The 5,526-nt window shown below is 36.3% G+C and overlaps 1 long non-coding RNA gene across 1 annotated transcript; it reads left to right on the top strand.

The window, feature by feature from the left end:
• The first annotated feature begins 281 nt into the window (after positions 1-281).
• Positions 282-2,532, top strand: LOC102379509. Its single transcript, XR_323226.1, has 3 exons — positions 282-363; positions 490-653; positions 2,317-2,532. It is a non-coding gene; the product is annotated as an uncharacterized LOC102379509 (long non-coding RNA).
• Positions 2,533-5,526: the final 2,994 nt, after the last annotated feature.

Genomic DNA, 5,526 nt, shown 5'->3' with positions numbered 1-5,526 from the left:
TGCCCTGCGGCTCAATTGACTGCCTGTGGCAGCCAGTTAATGCAGAACTGTTTTTCCTTTTTCTTTTCTCTCCAAGCTCCTCTGAGCTCTAAAGTCCTTGTGGGTCTATTGCCCCATTCTCGGGGACTTCAGTCCTGGGTGGCAGATGGGCATTTACCTTCACTGCCAGCCTCATCTCTTTCCTTTACCTCCTCTCCTCGTCCCAGCACGCAGAGCCAGAAATAACCCCTGGCAGATTAATTAACCCAATCCAATTCACCCGGTGAGCTGATAAGGCTACGCCAGGGTGGATCGGGAGGTGTCTCCGGAGCATGGCCGTGCCACTATGGTTGGACAGACTGCTCTGGCCAGTGGTCTTTTCGGGTATGTATTCTCGATCTTTTCACAGAGGTAGCAATGTCATACTGATGTAAAACAAGCAAACACCATAATAGGATCTATCAATAGGAGTGTCACATGAAGTAATCCTTGTTTTCTGCTCTGCACTAGTGAGTCCTGTGTGTAATTTTAGATGCTTCAAGAAGAATGTAAACTAGATCTGAAAAAAAGCATCCAAATGATTACAGCTCTAGGAAACTTCAAGGAATTGGGTTTCTTAAATCTAGAAAAGAGAAAATGAAGGGGAAAAATAATGGTAACAGTCTTCAAATAAGGTAAGCATTACTGTGACGTGGAACCTTATAGCTTGTTCTCTATGTACAGGGGAGTAAATCAAGAAACAACAGGCTTACATTGCAATGAAGGACGTTTAGGTTAGATTTTAGGATATAGACTTCCAGTCATAGTTTCTATTTCTATCAGTCTGTGAATTCTGACATTCATTTTAAAGTTTAGGGAGGTTCATATTTTTATTAAATCTCGTACCCAGTATTTCTTTGGCTAGGTCCACACACCAAACTTTGCTGACCTAGCACTGTTGGTCATGGGTATGAAGGAGTGTTATTTGTGACTGGTATGGCAGTGCTAGGAAAAGCTCCAGGGTAGATGCAGCCATGCAAGTAAAACTGCATTTTTCCTCATTGCTCCACTTATTTCGTCCACAGCAAGAAAAAGGTTGGCTGGGACAAGCTAGACTAGCAAAAACACAAGCAAACAATTTATATTTAACTCTTCTTGCCCTGAGTTGGCATACAGCTGTTTAAAGCTTTTCCCTTTTTTTTGTTTTGTTTTTTATTTCTTTTTCTTATTTTGCCTAAAGTTTTTATTACAGTTTGAAAACATACACATGAAAACACAAAGTAATTAAATTACAGTGAAAAAATTACAGAAATAATAACCTATGCCACAAACAGAAGAGTATAACCAAGCAAATAAAACAGTATAAGCAAATACATGACTCTCATTATGTATTATTTATTATTATGGTATGCATTTCTTAGTTGGGGTGATGCAACCCCTGCCCCAGGGAGGCATCAATCTATATATTATGGGCATAAAGATCATGAATATTACAATTAATATGCCCAAATAACAAGGGCAAAATAAAGACTGTTCTGATTCCTGGGATAATTATTCTACTCCTGAGAGATTTTTCTATCTAAGATGCTGTTTTATCGATCCTTTGCCTTAATTTAGGAGCAAATAAGGGTCTGGTCAAGAAGGATTGGGAAGACTATCTGTGCATGGGACAAGCATCAAAAGAGAGGATTAGAAAGACAGCAGTGAGAGAAAGAAATAATATAGGAGTAATAGAAGCTTATGATCTTAATGAAATGAAGGGAACAGGTCTGGAAAATGAGAACTGAGGTTGGACTGAGTTATGCATAGCCATGTAGGCAAGAATAAGGCAAGGATGTACTGGATAAGAGCAATTCAGAGAGGAGGGTGCTGTTTTGTGGTTGATTGATAGAGAGGATAACTGGCAGCAGCATTTTGGGTAGAGCGAGGGGCTGGGGGCAACCTGATTACTAGAGAAACCAGTGAAGAGGAGATTACAACAGTTAAGATGTGAAATGACATAGGTGCAGACAAGAGTTTAACTATCAGGACAGAAAGTGAGGATTGGATTTTTACAATGTCATAGAGGAGAAAGCAGAAAAGTTTAGTGATGGGCTGCATATGAAAAAAGGGCAAGGAATATGTTATTTTTAAGCCCAAGCAGTCTATGAAAAATGTCCTGTCCACAACTCATTGGTTCAAGACTGGCTTGTGTTAAGAAATCAATTAATCTCATTAAGTTATTTTCTTGTTTTTTTGGTAGAGTGGACAATTTAATTATAATGCTAAAATGTATGTAGTGAAAGTTGCATTTTTAGTGCAGTCCTTCCCCATGTGTCCTGAACCAAAATCTTTCCTCTCTTTTCTGTTTTGTTCCAGGTGGCTGCCGTTCTCACGTTTCAGAAGTAGCTGCATTTTGGGGATGCTGTATGCATATTTATAGTTTTAACAACCTTTTACAATGATAGGGGATATGCAAATGTAACTCTATTATTACTTGGCATAGTATAACAAAGTATCTGAACCCATGAATTACTAGTCCAAAGGAAACAAAGTATGCTGGTACTTGGCAAATAATCAGAAGTTACAGAGATGGTGTTTAAGGAAATACCTATTTGAGAAGAAATATTTCTTTATTTTAATAAAATAAGCTCATCCACTTTTCTCAGTATAGGTACAGTCCTTAAAAAATGGCACAGAGCAAATGGAACTGACATCTAACATGACAGGACCCTTCAACTTCTCCCTCCCTAACTCTAGATTAATACCTTTTCTGCTCACTCATGCTATCCCAGAAGAGAAGTCCTGAGAGATCAGTCAAGCCTTGGTGTGTGCCCTGAAGGCCATGTTCTCTCATAAACAAAAGAAAAAACGAATTTACAGTTGAAAGCCCATCACTGAACTTTCTATCTACAAATTCCTCATAAACCAGAAGATAGTAAATTGAAGGCCTCAAGTTTACCTCAAATATCAACATATCACAAAAAGGGAAGCAGCTCTTGATATAACCAGGGCACACTTCATTTGAGGTTATATACATAAAGACTAACGTCTTATACCATACCCAGAACTGAAATGGAAACTGGCACGGAACATGGAGCCCAGGAGAAATGTGCTCCCTTTGGGAAAAGCCACTCAATTATTGGGTAGTCACACTCTAAATTTCCCCAGAACATTGTGGAGGATGAAATGTATGGCTTGAGTAAAGCTGACAGATAAGGAGGCCCTTAGAGACCTGGATCAGATTTTATCTCAGATTTGTTGGGGTAATGTAGTGTCCATGCTACTTTTCAATCTCCAGTGCTACCTACTTGTATAAGGGATATATTTCTCTTTTAAATCTTGAGGTATACAAATAATTACTTTGTCTTTTGTATTTTAGCCATACAACTAGCCTCTGAATTAATATAGCCAATGTTCGTGTATATGAAGATATATTGGGAAGGGGATGGATTGCTTTCATTAGACACAGATATTTGCCAATAGTGTGACTTGCAAAACAACACTAAGTACTATTTTGATCTATTAAAAGATTTGCTTGGTAGGCATTAAACCCAGTAATGGTGCAACTAAAACACCAACATATTGTGTAGAAGTATAAACATGTGACAGAAACCAAAGAGGGTTAATCACAAGAAACACCATTTTTTCCTAACTGTTGGAACACACTTTGCATTGAAATTTATTTAATCTAACTTCAGTTCAGTTGGACCAGAGAAAAATAAGTGTAAAAATATGCTAAAGTTGAAAAATGCAGCTGCATAAGCAATAAGTAACTTTAACAAAATTGTCACAATACAAAACTTCCTACTGATTTTTATAATTGCACAAAACACAGACAAATATTTCTTTCTTCAATGAGGATGTGTTGATATCATGCCGGGGCATTGATTCTTGCTTTTATGTAAAATCCTATTTTGGGATTGGTATATAAAAGATTTTGAGATAATACCTTTCTTTTATTATCTATTTTTTATTAACTATTATTTATAGTTTTTTCCATAAAAGTTAGCAGATGAAATACAGAGGTGATATCAATGATAGTATAAGTAATATTTTACAAAGTTCCCAAAACACTATTGTTCTTATACAGTACCTATATACTGCTCATATATAAACTTCAAATTCATGTCTTATTTATAGTCATATTGTAAATGTATGTGTTAATAACCAAAGGAACAACACAATCTCCAACATTGCAATTAGATTGTAGCTCAGCTGATGTTCACATTTTCCTATGTGTTTGGATGATGACTTGATCTTTCTGCTGCTGTATAAATAAGAAGCAAAGCAGCAGCATTTCAGTATCAGCTCACTATAACTGTAATTTTCATTCTTTGTTATTTCTCTTATGGTAATGGATAGAGACTCACTCAAAGTCCCATGGTTTTAGGAACTATACAGTCATACATTATGAAAGGATAGGCTCTGCCCCAAAGAGATTTCCATTTAAGAATAAGATGAAAGAAAAAGGCTGGCTTCAGTGAACTGACAGTGGAGCACAGGGAAACAACAAGACACAGACCGTTAGTATGGCAAATAGCAATTATAGCTCCTCCATTTCTTTGACCAAATTAAGAAGATATTGGAACTGGAAGCAAAAATCTGCTTTAACAGTAGATTTTTTTTCTTTCCTAACGTATTCCTGCTTACCTGTTACAGTGTCAGGAAAGCAGCAGAAACAGACATTTTGTCTTTAGATGGGAACCTGAAAAAAACAAAAGGAAGTTTGAAGAAACTTTCATCAAAATTAAAAACAGAAAACTATGTGCTTATCATATGGAAAATTTTGTTCACCATAAACTTCTTTCACATATGTTCTCAGCATTTCTTTCCAGAAAATTCACACCTGATTGCTTGCTTTACTTGAACATGATTAATTGATTAGCACCAATAATGTTTCCTGCACCTGGAGAGATATATCCACTAAATTGGCTACAGTCTCTGCCTTTGTTTGGTATCAGGATTTAGTCTAATGAGAATTGACAGTGCTTGGTTGACAAGGAACTTTGCAGACTAGAAAATAAAGGTAAATCATATACTCGGTTCACCTAGAAAAACAGAGGATTTTACCTGGTTTGTGATGATTCTGGAAGAGCAGAAGCTCTTGCTTAAAAAATTTCTGAGAAGGTCAAAGAGTATAAGGAATGACGTGATATATTTATTACAATAGTCAGACCAATTAAACTTGTTCTAGTCAATATCACAATCTTATGGGATAAAAAAGACTAACATTCAGTAAAAACAAATTTTAAAAGTAAACTCTTTGAATATATTGTCAAATGTATATTTGTTCAATATTGTGTTATCCTCTCTTCAAGCAATGTTGTAAGCACTTCGATGCCAGATAAGAACAAAGACAAACATTTTTTTCTCCACCTACTTTGTTTCTATTGTTGAGGTAGATAATTAGGGACATCTCCAAAGGCTATCTAATGTAGACAAAAATAGTGCCGGTGGCTCTTGTAATCTTAATGTTACCCTAGTGATTTTGGATTTTTAAAATATAATTAATGAATTTTCCATTAATTACAGTAAATTGGGCAGAAACCAGAAAGGAGGCTGCTTTTAACAAAGATGGCTTCCATG

The sequence above is a fragment of the Alligator sinensis genome, unplaced genomic scaffold (assembly GCF_000455745.1).
Source record: "Alligator sinensis unplaced genomic scaffold, ASM45574v1 scaffold116_1, whole genome shotgun sequence".
Lineage (NCBI taxonomy): Eukaryota > Metazoa > Chordata > Crocodylia > Alligatoridae > Alligator > Alligator sinensis.
This window is presented reverse-complemented; position numbering and strand designations above follow the sequence as displayed.